We start from the raw sequence: 17,975 nt of genomic DNA on the forward strand, positions 1-17,975 counted from the left end.
TATTTGTTCCACCAGAGGTTTTCTTGCTATGACCAGTGAAAATGGATGGTGGTGGTGGGTGGGTGGGTCGGAGGGTGCAGGTAAATATATTTCATTATATATAAGTATTGTTTCAGTTAACCATACAAACACCTTTAGAACTGCACTGTATTTCTTTTTAATAATTGGATGATGATGATGATGATGATGATGGACGATACTGATAATGATGATGATGATGATAATGATGGACTGTGGAATGACTTTGTTCCTATATTGTTCTAGCAGGATTTGACTTAAAAGAAATATATAACAATTATAACTAAAACATAGTTATGAAAATGCATGAATGTGCTAACAAAAGGTAGCCTCAGACCTTATAATGATATATTGCAATATTAATGATTCATCCCACCAGTAAAGACAAATTGCTCCAACTAATTGACCTAATTAATAGATAGATAGATAGATAGATAGATAGATAGATAGATAGAGAGAGAGAGAGAGAGAGAGAGAGAGAGAGAGAGAGAGAGAGAGAGATAGAGAGAGAGATAGATAGATAGATGGTATCCAGTAACTCATACAGACTCATAAATAAATCTAGAAGAACTAAGGTAAAAGCAGATTAAAAGACAACCTAAAAACTTTTGGGACAAAAATACAAGAGGAGGAAAAATATTGCACACCAAACAAGAATATCAAACAAAAATATCACTGCAAATTTTGTAGCACAATCAATGAATTAATCAATGAATACACCCCAATCTATTCCAAGTGGAGGTGAAGAAATGAAGTAAATCCATGTTATTATTTTGCATCAAAATCAACTTTGCCCTGTGATTTTGTGCCATTGACCAAACTACAAACAGTCTTGTCTGTTCTGACCTTTGAATAGACAGAGAACTAAATATATAGATGTGTTACAGCAGCCAGTCTTATATAACTTAGCTCTGCTTCAATATAAACTGCTCCACAAAACAGACACTGTCAAAGCTTATGAGACAGGACTAACTGTCTAGTTAACAACCAAGCTGACAAGAGAGCTACTGTAAACATTATAGACTGACTAGTACCAGTGTGTTCCCATCTGGCTAGTATGGTATTATTAGTTCATTATGAGTAAAAGTTAAAAACAGGATGGTTTGTGCAAAGTCATTTTGGGTGAGGTGCTAGGAAACAGGAAGCCAGCCTGACTCTTAGCAGGCTGGCGATCAGCCTCTGTGGACTAAGAAGAGAAAGGTGGTTGTGAAAGCGTGCAAAAGCTTTACAATGTCATAAAAACAGGAAATATTTGTGTTCTGTCTGATGACGTCTGATATGTGTATTAATATGAGATGTATGATGGATTTCTTGGGTTTCTAGCAATAAACTATTTCAATTCTACAAGTCGATGCATAAGCCTGATTTTTAACCCTCAGAGATACGACACTAGCATGTTAGCTGTTAGCTTGCCGGCTACAGTGGTTGCCGGCAAGTAGTCACTACATTTTTAGGCTTCCAACACCACCTATATGACCTATATAAGAGGAACTCTGCTGTGCTGTTTTCTCATTCAACCAGACTTGCTTCTCCATTTTAGGTAATTTTGTATTTTCTGGATCCAGGTCAGAAACCAAGAACAACCAAAGTATCACTTCAGAATGTATGGCTGATGGTATTTTCAGGTGTATCTTATATGCTCCGGTTTGGAAAATACACATTTATAGGAGAAATCTTGCATTACAAACTGGAAGTAAGTTTGGCAGAGTGGGAGGGTTGGAAACCTTGGCCTTGCATTTTATGCTTTTTCCCCCATTTTCTCTTGCAAATTCTCCAACTTTATGGAAGTGAAATACTAAATCACCGGAGATCCTCATGCAGTATTCCATGTGTGTAAATCAGAGGAAGTTTGTTTGAAGCCTGAAGCTCAGAAACCTGCAAAACCCTTCAGTTAAAATGGAACCTGGGTGGTATCTTATTCCAAGCCTATTAAGGAGCAACAAATTAAGACTATTCAAGTATAATTACATTAACTCACCTCATTTTTTGTCTTAACTAGTTACACAAAGTAAAATATCTAAATTGCATTATTGCCATTATTAAACCAAGTGTCCATTAATCTAGAATACAGAAGCTGTAGAGCTGTAATGAGCTGGGATGACTTCGTTCCTTGCTTGATTTCAGATTAATTCAATATGCCATTTTAATAAAGTCCATAGCCATCTTGAATCCGAAGATGTAAAACACTGATTTATTTGCCACTCTGCTATACTGCCAACATTTAATAGCTGGTGGGTTAATTGTTAAGGCGTACCGAGGGTCTCTGGGAAAGGATCAATCATACACAGTCATAATGACTTTCTAATGGTTCATTGAGGCCGCCTTCCTGCCCTGCAGAGTTCGCCTTTATTCACACATCACGGCCAACTGTGGGGGGATATTTTTACGTCCTCCATTCAGATGAAGGGCATATCAATTTCTGCAGCTCAGAGTCTGTTTAATGAATCAGGGAATTTAACAGAGAAGGCCTCAGAAGTTCGGGGGTGTAGAATCGCTCAACTTGGATACACTTGTAGGCATTGGGCGTAGCATGTAGGGAGACCATCCACTGCATCTTTATGCCGTGTGTGTTTTCTATGTGTTATTGGGGGTCTGGAGCACTAGTTTGTTATTCATGGGAGCCTTGAGGGTTGTGCAGGGGAGGTTGGGCTGTGAGTACTGGTCGGAGGCAGGGAATGATGCTGTAAGGTAGCAGAGAACATTTGTAATATCAGCCAAACAAAGACAGCTTTAAACTTTATACTGTCCAACGATTTCCCCAATGAGTATTATTATGAGATTTCTGTTTCTATGTGTGAAGTCGGGGAGGCTACTTATGTCCAGATAGTGGTCTCATTCATCATGCAGGCTCTCCCTTTCACATGTAGTTTGGTTAGATATGAAATATGTGTCTTTTGGGAAAGACATACATTTTGGGAAACTCTGCACATTGCAGCAATAAAACCCCAAACTAAAAGATACCATCTCTGCAGCTTACCTTCGTGTTTACAACCTGTGTGCACAGACATGTTTCAGTTCATTCACAAGCTATAAGGGCTGCCAAAATGGTTCAGAGTCCACAGCAGCACTGTGGCTAAACGGAGCTGGTGTGGAGCAGTGTTCATCAGGAGGTTTGGAAGAAATGCAGGTGGTACTCAGGTGCCAGCGGACCAAATAGCTGAGTGTTCACATTCTCTGCCTCCTCATACTTAAGTATAGTTAGTGGCCCAATCACAGTAGAAGTGTCTAGCCAAGTTCAGCAGAATTATACATAGTGATGTTTGTGAGTAATTTAAAGGAATGAAAAGACTGGTGAACTGCAGCCAAGCACTCTCTGATAGCATATTTTCTGTTTTCATGTAATCATTTTAGGTGCAAACTAGTTAGTGTTATGCAGGGATCACTGATCCCTGATCAGACTACATTATCATTTCAATAAGGGCCCATCACACAACATGTGGGGAATTGAGATTGAGTTGCTTATCATGTGTGGTATGTAATACTGGAATATGAATGATGCAAATCTGGACCAGCATGTTAGAATTTGTTGCGCTCTCTCACATTTGAGAACTTCTGTGATATCCTCTGTAAATATTGACCAATGGAGTCACATTTAGTCAGCCCTTTTTACAGTCATTAGTCAATATCAGTCACTAATATCACAATATCCTTTTAGTGTTTGCTTGACAGCTGCTGTCAGGCTGCCAGAACACTGATGTTACACCATATGGAACAGAGACAGGAAACATTTGAACATGTCATTGGCAGACAGTTTGTTTTTTATACTGAAGAGTAAAGAACACACCAGCATCTAAGTGGACAGAAGTGAAATTTGCAGTTACCACATGTTGTTTAATGTGCTGCAGCTGAGCAGCTAATGAGCTAGTGTGACAGTCTGTTTTGCCTTTGGTAGAACACTGATGGTACTGCTTTATTACAGATACATAGACAGATACAGTAACTAACAGTCTTGCACGGAATTAGTGAGAAATTTAGGGGAACCTCATGAAAGTAAAAAGTATACAGTTCTACTTTTTGGTTCTTTGATTTGTTTTTTTCTACTTTTTTCACTTTTTTAAAATAGGATTTTCATATAATGTCAGTAATAAGAATTCAAGAAAATATCAAATTAATAAAATAAAATATTTAAAAAAGTCCTAAAGGAGAACACATGACAAGTGATGTACAGAGAGGATATATATGCTGTAGCAGGCAGAATGCAATTAAATTTCAGTTGAACTTGGCTTTAAATATGTTGACTTGCAGATAACATTGTTACAGGTGAGAGCACAACTCAGGGCCCCAATGGGTGTTTTCATCATCTTATCACATCTCAGCAATATTCTAAATGTGAATTAATGTATTTTTTTATTTTTTATTTTATTAAGCCTTTATTTAACCAAATTAATCCCACTGAGATCAAGCATCTCTTTTATACAGGAGACCTGTATCAGATTAAGTACAGTAGACTGGAGTGAATTAATGCAGCTCAAACTCTTAGTCAGAGTCTACACTTCTTTTACAGACAGCACTCAGTGATGACCTAACCAATGTTATGAATATACTTTATACTTTCTTCTTGAGCTTGCAGCTTGTTATTTCATGAAGTTTCTGTTTGACTGTATGAACATCCTGCAAACTCATTCATGATTCTTCTTACATTACCTTAGTTTTAACTTTCCTACATATATCTCTCAAATAATTAGTATTCCCAACAGTTTGACAAAGGTAAATTGCATCATTTATCTCACATCTCCACATGTCCCGCTAGTGCTACGTAAAGATCTCTGAGGTCCACAGCCTGGCTCTGGTTATAGCTGTGTTTTGACATCACTGGCTAATTACAGTATGTTGATGTGAGACTCCAGAGATTTGGTTTGCCTCGTTAGACTGATAATGACTTGTAACAACTCCCCAAGAGACAAGAGTCATCAGATGAAAGAATCCCTATTTGATGAGTTTTACAAGTCTGGAGCTGAAATCCCTTTGCAGAGTCTGCGCCTGAGGAATAATGGACATTATAATTATACCGCTTCATCAGTTTCTATCTGATGGCTTTTGGCAGTGAGTGAAGCCTTACACTGAGAGGGGGACACTGATGACACAACCTTCCAACTTTAATAACTGTGCAGTGCCAGGATGTCCTTTTTCATTCAACCATCACAAAAATTGAGGTGATGAAAGAAAAAGATCTTGTTGAAGCATATTGCAACATTGGCAGGTGGTGCTGGGGAAGGATCATCAGGTCATTAAAATGAAAATGTCTATCCTCTTAGGACCGTAGATGTATGGAATGTAATAAGCAACCTGCTTATTAAATCACGAGGTAACACGTGTACGAAGTTGAAAACATTTGTCCTGAGGGCGACACTCATTAAAGCTCATTAAGTCTCCTGAAAAAAAAGTGTTAAACCTCTGGGACAGTGAATATTACTAACAAATACTATGGCTGTCAGTATGTTTAAACTTAACCTAATGGAGGCAAAGCAAGGTTGGTGAGAGTAGCTGAGGGAAATTCATCCTCTGGTGAACATGGATATCCACAGAGAATTTAATGGAAATCTTGTCATTGGTTTTTGAGACACATTGTGATTCATTCAATAATGGATAGAAGGGAAAATTGAGACTTTTTGAAAGTTGAAATGTTGAAAGTTGTTCTGGGGACAATAAAGAATGAATCTGGAATATCAAGGGTCAGAAAAACCAATTACCAATCCTCTGGGAATCATACCTATTGTAGTGGTTGTAGTTGGGCTACGTGACAAGATCCAGTAGATTGCACAAAAGAAGGGCAGTGGCTTTTTTAGGAGGTATTAATAATAATTTTTTTGAAGGATCACAATGGTAGTTGGTCAGTTGGTCGACTGCTTTGGTTGAAATATCTTAACTATTGGATGTAAAACCATCAGACTTGGTGCTGGTATCAATGGTCTCAAAATAATGAATTGAATTACTATTTTCTCCCATACAATCAATCCTAATGACTGAAGTGATGCCCATTTAGGACCAGCAGCATGGTTGATTGACTATTAAACAGAATTTGGTATATATTCATGTCCACCAGGATGAACTGTAATAACTTTGGCATTCCCTTAAATTCTCCTCTAGTGCAGTCATTTAAACTTTTCAGTTTGTCCAATATCTTCATCAAATTGTCTTTGACCTAATACCTGGAATAGTAATGAACTCCCATCAACCTTTCATTTTGATGTTACTTTTCTGGGTGTTTTGATATGTTTGTATTTGTATATATATCAAAATAAGCATTACATCACAATGTCCATCGATCAATAAAGACATTTGAAATGAACTTCCTATCATCCTCAGCTGTGCATTATGAAGCTAAGTGCAAGTATCACATTAATATGGGAACATGTGCAAAACATGTTGTGATGTCACCCTGCACCACATATTGTGATTTGTGTCAGCTGACAGTATGGTATGCATCAGGATGCTGCTGTTGTGCATTGCCCTCTTGTTAAAATACAAGCATGTTCAGCCAATTTAATAAACAACTTTGTAATTCTTTGTTGTGTCATTTTGAGTAATGGCAGCGGCCTACAAAAATGCACTAATGCATGCTAAGTATACTAAACCCTCTCTGTTTGACCTTGTAATCCTCACTGTGGGAAATTAGGAAAAGTGACACAACCTTTTCTCCTCTATGCCACATATAACAAACCAGGAAATAAAAGAATTCTCTGGATATCTGGAAATTACATTTTTAATATTTGGAATAACATATTAACCATGTTCTGTATTGACTGAAGAACTGAAGGTACAGTATTTGAATGTAGAAATAGAAAATGAAACCAAAAGTAATGCTGGTCCTAAATACATCTATCGATAAAAGGGTGAAATTCATTAAATCTACTACTCATTTTCCACTCTGCCTCAACTAAATATCAAAAAATACCATACAACAATATCACAGTGTGCTCTCAGTTGTATCAAAATAATGTACTTTCCTGAGAATAAACCAGCATTACACAGTCAAATTGAGTGGATAATCTGACATTTGCATATTTTTGCAGACCTTCTAAGGACTTTCAGACACCCGTGTTTCAAACTGTCTTTTATCTTTTCCCACTCTGCTGCACACTCAACCAAACATGCAGGTGTTTAAAGCATACATCTGTACAGCACCCTTTCAAAAACTCTTAAAAATTTACAGCACTGTAACAAAAGTACTGGCAGCAGTGCTGGATACCGGCTAATTGTCCCCACTCCGCACAAAATCCTGCATACGCAAGTCAGCAAGGGAGAGGTCTGTGAGAGCGTGTTTGACGTCTTATCATAAATCAGTAGAAGTAGGCCACATTGTGTCCCTTGGCTTTGGCTCTAAATGAACTGAACCGTGTTTTACTCAAAGAAACAAATGTCTTGCAATAAGCGAGACCAAAGACATTACTCTTCCTAGTTTCCTTCATGGTCCACTGAAGCGTTCTGCATGCTGTCAGTGCATTTCTGTCTGGCCGTTCCTTGAACTATCCACCTGCAGGTCATTATCTCTACTCTGCATATCTGACATATCGTCATCTTTCTCATCAAGGAAATAGCCCATTAAGCTGTCCCCTTTATTTCCCCTCCCTGAATGACATGCATTTTCTTTTCGCGATCCCGCTTGTAGAAATCCAGAGGAGTGTCCCACACAATAGGTTTTGCTTGAGGAATCGCTGCACGCTGGCTTCAATTATCATGAGGGTTGACCGATAAGGGGTGAAAGGCATCATTGTGCTGATGAGAAAGTCTTTAATGTTACACCCCTGGCTCGACTTGATTTGGCAAGTGGTCCTAGTTGATTTACCTACTGCATGTGAGATCCAAGCACAGTCTGAAAGATGTTATTTCGCCCTCAGTCGCTCCATCCTTTCTTGCTTGTGGAACTAGGATGACTCTAGCGCCACCATGAGGTCAATTTTTTCCTTTTGACAAAATTAAATTGTGTTTTTTCTATATTTATATTGCCAACAAATCATATGAAAATGTTCAAAACCAACATTGTGTTAGTCCTCAATACTTTCTGATTTCTTTACCAATCTTTGGCACTCAGCCTCAAGTCCATTAGTTCCTACTGAAAACATAAGTCTTTAAACACATCTCACACTTACATTTAATTCTTTAGAAAGGCTCAGCAGTTTCCTAAAACATAACTCAAACAGGAAGAAATAGTGAATTTATTAGGCACTATTTTCCAGCAGTGAGTTACACATTTGGTGCTTTATTAAATATTTTTGGCCAGCGCAGTAGGATGAACCTTTTTAGGGGCCTTGAGGGGGAAACTTTGCTGTCGAATAACTAAACAAAAAGCTTAAAATGAGATGATGACACAGCCACTCTGTAGAAGTCAGCACCATAAGATAACACAATCAACCAAAAAGCAATTGACAGTAAATCTGGGGGCTTAAAGGGCTCCTGGGGGGCTGGGGCCCTAGGGTAGACATCAATTAGAAAGAGAAAATTTGTAGGACAAAGAGTTCAGATGAGGAATTCAGTGTTTCCCCTAAGCGGCCTGCTTGAAGGGGGTTCAGCAGACATTCCTCTGGTCTCTGTTTAAGAACAGCTGACTCACTGTAGCCTTTACTGTACATTTAGTGTGTTCACCATCATTCTTTTACCACACACTCACCACATACACACATTACACACACTGTCCTATTGCAGCCACGTGACTCTTCTAACAGTACCTTTCATGTAGATGTTCTTTGAAGAATGAGGAGAGGGAGGATGACTCAAAACAATTCCACAGTAACTAGAGCATCATCATGCTTGCACAGTGTGCGAGTGAAAATCATTAGTAGAGCATTGATATTAATGACTGTGATATTTTAGCAACAGATCTCATAATGACTATAGGGGAAACACTAGAATTCATCAGCCCTGTTTGTCCTCCGGTGGTTGGGACGGTCGTGGAGGATGTGCCTAATAACAGGATTCATGGTAGTGCTAGGACCTGCTAGGACCATGACCATAGGACAAGCCATGGACCTGGCATGGTTCCCCAAGGGCCTGGGGCTTAAAGGTTTTAAATGTGAACACCTTGATCTGTCCAGAATAACAATTTTCTTCCATGTATGCTGAGTGTGTATTATGGAAGTGACAACAAAACTGCTTCAGTTTAAATTGGCACATCTAATAAAGTTAGACACTCTGCTACCAGTGTATTAAGTCACCCAGCTAAAACTAATGCAGGTACTACAACAGTCCTGTAAACAAATCCGCCATTTATGCAGGCGATAATATTGTTTTTTTCAGTGTGTGTTTCAAATGTATGATAATTTTGGAGTCTCTGCTACTGCTGAGAGGTATTGTACTCTACTGACAGGGATGTCTAATTTTCTCTCCGCCTTTTTATATCACTGAAGTTAGACTAAATGACAAAAAACACCCCTTTGTACAATGAATGATGGTTCTGCGGTACCACAAACTACCTCCAAAATGACCATAAACAAATCTGTGAAAACAGTTTCAACAAACGGTAAAGTGAGAATTTACTGCAGCACATTGTATTAGATTCTATTACTATTAGCTAGGTGGACATGATATCATCTGACTATTTGTGTTGTTTATTCAAGTAACTCAGCTCTCATTTACAAGCTATCAGGCAGACTAATTTGTTTTTCTAGACAAAGTCACATTATAGAGTTGTATTTTCATACTTTGCCAATAGACCATCATTAAAAAACCTTGTCAACCATCGCCAACTGAAGACCTGCCTGACCTGGGACCTCAGCCTCATTTCTGATGTTCTTGCCATTAGGGATGGAGACAAACAACCAACCACTAATTCACTTACCATCCCAGCACAACCCCACTGGTGTATCTGTATCTGCCAGAGGTGTAGAGACCTGTCATCAGACACCATAGAGTTTCATTATGGAAAGAGCATTGTGAGCATTTATGTTTGGATGTGTTTTTACTTCTCCCACACTTGTAATTTTGACTCAATCATCTTTGCTTTGCTGTGCACTACACTATAATAAAAGATTGCACCTGTCTTTGTGATATCCTAATTTGCTTTTTCTGACACCATTGAATAAAATACATCATCATAACAGCACTCAAATAACACAGAGCTGAATCATGAGCTTTCTACCAGAGCTGGAGTCTTGAAGCTTAAACTGGTTAGTATCACATCGTACTGCTTAAAATCTGTAAATATGTGTCATTGCATTACCAAAGCTAGATATCTATACATTCAAAAGCATGACAGGCAATATACTTATTATAGAGATATGATTACAGTAGAGATAATTAAATCTAAATATGTCAATTCTCTCTACTTGAAAGAATGACTAACTACAACAATGCTAAATGAAATGTCAAACTGCTCTTTTCATTTACCAGGCTGATTGGAAGGCTGCTGTTCTGTTTGACTGCTGGAGATCATTATGTGGTACCTGTGGTGTCAAAATACAACATCAACAAAAAGAAGATTAGGAATTAGTAGCCTGATTGCACAAACATGCAGATGTGTATGTACCTGTCATTTTCTTTCCCAAAGTATAATTTTTTTTTACAGAAATTGTGTTTGCAGTTTCAACAAACCAGAAACACAATCTTAGTTTGTTTTCTGCATGAAGTAAATCTTCTATTCAGCTCCGTCTGCTAAAAGTGAATGTGATTATTAAAGTGCAGCTCCTGGAGTTTGCTTTAGATGCCCTGCTGGTTTGTTTAGTTGTGTTGCTCCAGTAAAATATGTCAGTTTACCTGTTCCAAGTCTCCTGCTGACTTGATGCTCCAGAAGCTTCTCTGTGGTCACAGCTGGAACTCCAGAGATGAACCCAAGCTGTCGTATGTCCGATCATTCTCTTTCTGGGCAGCTGTCTTCCCACGATGGCAAGACAGGAAAAAAAAGATGATGATTTGTACATTACACAAAAAAAAAAAAATGCCTTCCACAGCTTTAAATAATTGGCTTCCTTCCAAGATGTTGCTGCTTTAAAAGCAGATGCTGAGTGTAGTAAAGTGGTTTTGTTACTTCAGCAAACTTTAAAGTCCGTGTAAAGTAAGAATAAATATGTGTTCTGAGTTTGACATACCACAGAAAAGTGTGTTGTTAACCACCCTGCCAAATTTGAATGATTAAAAAAAAAAAAAAAATCACCAAATATATAATATTAGGTTTCAAAGTTGTATAAATATCAGCTTCTTGACACATCACTATTTATCATATACATATACCAGTGATTGAGTAAGGTAATTGGGTTAAACACAGCAAAGTACCATCTCCATGTTTCATTGCTGGCCTGTCGACATGATGATTATAATCCAGGCTTTATGGAAGTGTACATCAATATGTTGACTCCAGCTCTGCAGTTGATCTACATGTAGTACAAATATCAAATTATAAAGCACTTGATGATGCACTTTAATAATGCCTTTTTATTTCCTCACCTGATATGTTCTCTGTTACTGGCAGTGTATCCAGGTATATGTAGGTTGTAGAGCTTCAGGCGGCCCTGCAGCACAGGTCAGGTCTGTCTCTCCCACTGAACAACACACATGCATGAGCTCCAGAAGTCTTCACCAGAAGTGAGGGTTTTCTCTTGTAAAACCAACGCTCTCTGTTTCAAACACGTCTAATAGGAATAAAACTTACTGTGCTCAGATCAATGTGTAAATAGAATGGGAGTGGTGACCAGGGTGCTGTGTAATTAGTGGATACTGAAACACATTCAGCTAGTGGACATGAAAAAATAGAACTCACCGATCACAAATGGATTCTGCTCTAAAACTTGACAGTGACAGTAGACTAGAGGGCTTATGTCTGAGTCTGCTTAGCGTGGATGTGACTCATTGATTCTCATCACTGGAAATAAATAGAAAGTGACAAAGCTCAGTTTAGCTTACTGCTGCTATTAACACACTGTATGCCAGTCTTTATCCATCTAACATATTCAGATATTACAGGAATATGAAGTTAGTGGCTTCCCTCTCCAGGAGAAGAAGAGCAAGCTTGGCCACCATTGCATGAGGCTTTCACCATCTGCAGTGAAGTGTATAAGTGTAACGGTTATTATATAGTTTTTGCTGAATGACGCCAAAAGTAAACTGCATACCACATATTTAAATGATTGGTTTCCTTCCAAGATATTGAGTTTAGTAAAATGGTTTTGTTATATCAGCAAACCTTAACCCACTTCAATGCTGCATCCTCATAAGGGGACATTACATTTTGGGTTGGTTGGATCTTATACTTCATTCTGCTTAACTTTGACCTGTTGTCCTTATTTAGGCACATTTCCACCTAGTGGTAGAAAAAGCACATTACATACAACGTGCAAAGGTAAAGAGGAAAGGTAAGGAAACAGTTTCATACACTGGTGAATCAATTGTGTTATACAGTCAAATACACCTATTGTTCCCATATGAGCACATTATTTTTTCAGAAACTACATCCTGTTCAAAGACAATGCATAGTTTTTGTACTTATCAGGTCCTACTAACCCCAAATATTAGTGGTGTCAACAATAATCGATTTGGCGATGCATCACAATGTGGGGCATGCACGATTCAGCATCGTTGCAGCAACGTGCCATAATTGATTATGTCGCTGTTTATTTTCTAGCCTCAAGTGGACAATGAAGTTGTGAAGTTTCAATTACTTCCGGGGGCATTTCCGGAGCAACGTTGCAATGTAGCTACATGCTAAGTGGCAGCACTAGTTAGCATAACAACAACACTAAAGATGGCTGAGGCAGAGGGAGATGGCTGCGAAAGACGGGTAATTAAAAAGGCACCCAAAGCTTGGAAAGTGGACATCTGGTCACATTTCGGATTCTACGAAGTTAAAGGGAAACTAGACAAGACTTACGCAATGTGTAAAACCTAAACTCAACTAGTAAACTAGTTAACTAAAATCAAGCACGTTGGCAATACAACTAACTTCACTAACCATGTTGATCGTTGGCATCCTGGGTTGGCTTCAACAACAACAACACAAAAAGCAACACTGAAAGCAGTGATTTATGTTTTCTTTTTCAGGTTTGAAAATGCCATATCCAATACCCTGTATTTTTACCCATGTAATTTTATTTTATTTAATGACATTTATGTCAAAGATACAGGAGAGTGATAATACACACATAGCAGCCAATAAAATTTGTTGTTCAATATCTGACTGCTTGTATTGCCTCATGACTGATGAAAAATTTGCCTTGTTGTGTGCAGTAGAATTTTGATGCATCGCAATGCATCGTAGAATCCAACTGAATCGAATCGTTACCTGGTGAATCGTAATCGAATCAAATTGTGAGGGCAGTGCATTTTTTTTATTTAAAATTTTATTTTGGTAAATGGTACGCAGATGCAGTGTCCAGATATATTATTGAGTTTTGTTAGGCTCTAATTGCAGTACGCTGCCCTATTTCTGTACAATTAAACCGTTTTATTGCTGTACTGCAAGTGAGCCAAGCTGTTTGGGAGCTTATACCCACAGCATTATGGGAAATGTAGTCTTCGCTACAGAAGTCACACACACAACGTTTGGATGTACTGTTAACCAAAGTATTTATGTTGGTATTATATCCTACAGTGTTAAGATGTTGACTTGAGCAGGCTTTATTTATTTGTATTGTTTTTATCATGTTATGTTATTTTATAAACCCCATAGAGAGAGACACCTGTTCACCAGGGGCTCCTTGATATTTATTGTCCCTGTGCACTCAGTGTCACTCCAGTCAAGATCCCTGATGAGAGAGCTGTCATGTTACTGCGACTGTGTTACATGAGCATCAAAAATACTGACAAAATAACTACACCTCTGTCAGTTTAGGCATTATTAAATGATGTGTGATATGTACAGGATGTAAGGTCTGTGACAGCATGTGTGTTCTTGGTGAAAACTGTGCTTCCAGGTTAATAATTAGACCGGCATCCAACAATGATGGTGTCAAGGTACAGAGAACATGTTTGTGAGGTGGAAACAAAGTGTTATGTTATGTTGGAGCCGGCTTGAGAACGCCAGGTCTGGATTATGAACCATGTAATTACGTCCACAGGGAAGGAATCCTGCTCTGATTAAAAGGAATAGAATATGAGTTTGCCAAATGTAGCTCCAAACAATTCTAGTCTATTAAATGTATTCCTAGACCTTGGAAAAAAAAAGTCAGCAAACTCTCAGAATATTAAGATGCTATTAATAATCAAAGGAGCCAAAAGTTATAGAAAGTGAAAAATGTTGTTATCATTATATGAATATAATGATCTCTGTCATTATGATGTATGAAATTATATGCATGACTCATTCCAGACACCCTTTTGTGTCATTCTTATATTTTATTGATGAAAAAAATGTCAAGTCTGAATACACCTTGTGTGATTTACTGCAGGTAATAAAGGCTTTTAATGTTTGCTGAATCACAAGAGATCCAAGCAGCATTTTAATAATTAATGCACTTAGCCGGGGCACACTCTTTATCAGCCGCTGCAAGACTCTCACACTCTTCCCTCTGGCCTTTCGGAGACCTCCTCCACCGTCTTCCCACCATCTTTTTTTTTTTTTTTTGTGAGTGTGTCTTTACATTTCAACTCTAATGATCCTGAACAGTTTGTTTGCTCTAAATGCTTAATAAGGTGGAATGCATCACTGATGAATATTAATGCCGGTGCATAATCACGTCCTATTTTGTTTAAATAATGTAAGAGGAAGGGAAATCATTAAGGAAATGAGTGTGTATTTAGGCCTCTGATGCCAGACATGTGGGCAGTCACAGGAAAACATTACTAATTGCGGAGGCTGCTAATATGTTCAATGTAGTGGGATGATTGCCAGTCAGAAACAAAACTAACCTTCTGACCTGTGAAATTTATAAAATAGGTCACATCAAGTTTGAATAAAGTTTATATGAGGGGAAAAAACAATGGATGTGAAGTCATTTAGGATGAATGTAACCCTCATTTTTCTTCATCTGTTGCCTTTAATCTTAGGGACTGTGTGAAAATGACTGGTGAAGGGAGAAGGGTTCAACTGTAGTTACTTTGAAAGAAAAAAAAAACTGCTACATCCTGCTCTTAACTTCTCAAATGAATATAGTGTAATAGTAAGATTCATAATCAAGTTAAGTTATATCAGTTGATGTCAGTCAGTTAGCACCTGATATGATCATATCATCTTCTGTCCTTCATAACTAAACCAAGTATGTGATGCCTAAATCACGTATTCTGTCATGTTGATGACTGAACCAATATTGGAATCGATTTAATTGTGAATAAGGTGAAAGAAGTGTTGTTTAGAATCATTCATAAATATTACCCTGCTCATCACTACATGGTGAAATTCAAAAGAGACATAAACACAAACTGTTCTTTTTGTGAGAACCATCCACAAACTGTGTTGCACCTTTTTTGGTTCATGCACCAAAAAGTTGTGGCAAGACTTCAGTCCATTTACAACAGACTGTGTGATTTAGCTTTAAAGTGGGAGAATGTAGTAATTAGTTTTTTCAGAAGACATAGAAGTGAAGATTAGGACTTTGTGATAAATGTGTTGATTCTGCTTGCAACATTCTACATTCATAAATGTAAATTCAGCATTTTTTCTCCAAGAGAGTGATCAATATATAAATCTGATCTCTAAATCCAATAACAAGAAGGCTATAAAACCCTCAATGTGTGTACATCATTTAATATCTTTGTGTAATTAAAATAAAATGTTAATATGAAAACAGTCCACTGGGTCTTGATTTAATGTCCATGCATAAAGCCTCACTATCATTAGGTTTACTGTGGAAGAACAACCAAGACGACCAAGTGTATGTGCTTAAATGTCTGATCAAAAACATGAGGACATATAGTGCAGACAATACATGAAAAACTGTAGAAGGTGTAAAAAACAGTCTCAAATGAAGCATTGAGAGCAGGTTGAAGCCGTCAGACTTACAGGGAGCCTTTTACAACTTAGACCATGTTAAACATAGACATTTGACATCATAACAGCATATAAATAACAGTCCTCTTTTAGTGGGTGCGTGTGTTGTGTTTATGACATTGTCAAGGGTCGGACTGGGAACACAATCTGGACCTGGCAATTTTCATCTGGACAGGCCCCATTTTCCCCCAGTGTACACATTTGCGTAAGGCAATATAAGGCTATTTATGACAAAGGTGACACCTTAACAACCGGTGTAACCTTACAGGGTTTCATAAAATAATGTAATAAATAAATAGCCAAGAAATAGCCTAGAGTAAAAGTCAGCACCCAAGAGGTGAATTTAGGATGTTATTTGTTTGACAACTCTCCACGTGCTTATATTACCATCCATAACTTCACAAAAAAAGACATAATCATATGTCATGAACCTAGTCTTTGAAAAATTGCAATGCTGTTATCATGAAACTAAATAGCCAAACCTCAATTCTCACACTGGACAAAAGTTTTCTTATGATGAAATGTGAGATCTATTTATAGTCATATGACATTGTGTTTGCAGCTGATGTAGTTCACACTTCAGGCTTAACAATCAGGATTTCATGCTTCTGACACTACTTAAGCATTCATTCACTGGTATTGTCAGGCTGTGACAAGCAGCATTTGTGCATCCTACTGGAGTGGACCCAGACTGACTAATCAGCTGATACCATTTAAAAAACAGCATAGCACAGCAGCTTTAAGCAGCAAATAGAATAGCATGTCCTATCTTAAACAGTGAGTAGACATCTCATCAGTGCATTCTGCCATTCCTGCTGATTATTCCTGCAGTGTCCACAGCCATAAGATTGTCTTTTCCTGTAACAGTAAGCATGAATGCTTCAAGATGTACAGTAGTGCTCCATAATCTATTCTTGATGAATTTTTAAGTTGGAAGGCTACACTCGCAAGAGAGAGAGACACTATGGAGGAAAAATCACTCCTATTAACATGTATAAGCATATGTGTTTATGTGTAGAGTAAAAAAATAAATAATTTATTCAGAAACAGTGACTTTCTTTTTTTGAAGGTGGAGTTCAATAAAAAATCACATCCTCAGTACATCCAAAGTTTTATTTTATTGGTAGCTAAATTTGTACATATAATGTGATAATAGTGTGTGTGAGCAAGGAAGAGAGAGAGACAGACTGCGTTTGTGAACATTTGTATAAAGCAAGCATATGTATCCACTCCCATTTTAAAAGAGCATTAATTTGGGCCGCAAGTGCCACCCAGAGGGCCGCAAAAAACTTTCAGTTTTGCACCGGTGGGCCGCAGGACTGCATAGGTTATCAACTGAAGACACCAGAGATAGGCTGTCATCCATAAGACGTTCAGTTACAATGCAGCTTCTTACCACATGGTGGCGGTAATTCGTCAGTCAGTTGTTTAACAAGCTTACAGAAGACATTCAGCTAGTGATGGAGAAGTTTTTAAAACAAAAAAATGAAGACAGTTGGTGAGGAGTTGGTTCTCCCTGACGCTGTGGATATGTGCCATGAGATGATCAGAGAGGCCGCTGCAAAGAAGCTTCTGACCATCCCACTCTTGAATGACACTGAGTCACCGTATCGCGGACATGGCCTCAGACATACAGCAGCAACTTCTTGAAAGAATAAAAAGTAGTCAATTTTTCTCTTTGCAAATAGATGAGTCCACTGATGTCATGAACGCTGCGCTGCTGCTGGTTTTTGTTCGCTATCGCTGGGAAAGTAGTTTGCACGAAGATATAGTGTTCTGTGGAGAGCTACCAACACGAGCTACGGCTCAGCAATGTTTCCGCTGCATGGATAACTACTTCACTGAGAACGGCCTGGACTGGCAGAACTGTCTCAGGGTATGCAGTGAAGGTGCAGCGTCAATGACTGGCAGGCATCACGGTGACATCAGATACTGGAGCGTAAACCAGAAGCTAAATGGACATACTGTTTTCTCCACCGTGAAAGCCTTGCAGCTAAAAAGATGTCACCAGAGTTCCACGAGGTGATGACTGTAAGTGTTAAAACCATCAACTTTATTAAAAACAATGCTGTGAACTCCAGATGTTTTGCCAAGCTTTGTGAGGACA

Source organism: Scomber japonicus, chromosome 16 (genome assembly GCF_027409825.1).
Source record: "Scomber japonicus isolate fScoJap1 chromosome 16, fScoJap1.pri, whole genome shotgun sequence".
NCBI lineage: Eukaryota > Metazoa > Chordata > Actinopteri > Scombriformes > Scombridae > Scomber > Scomber japonicus.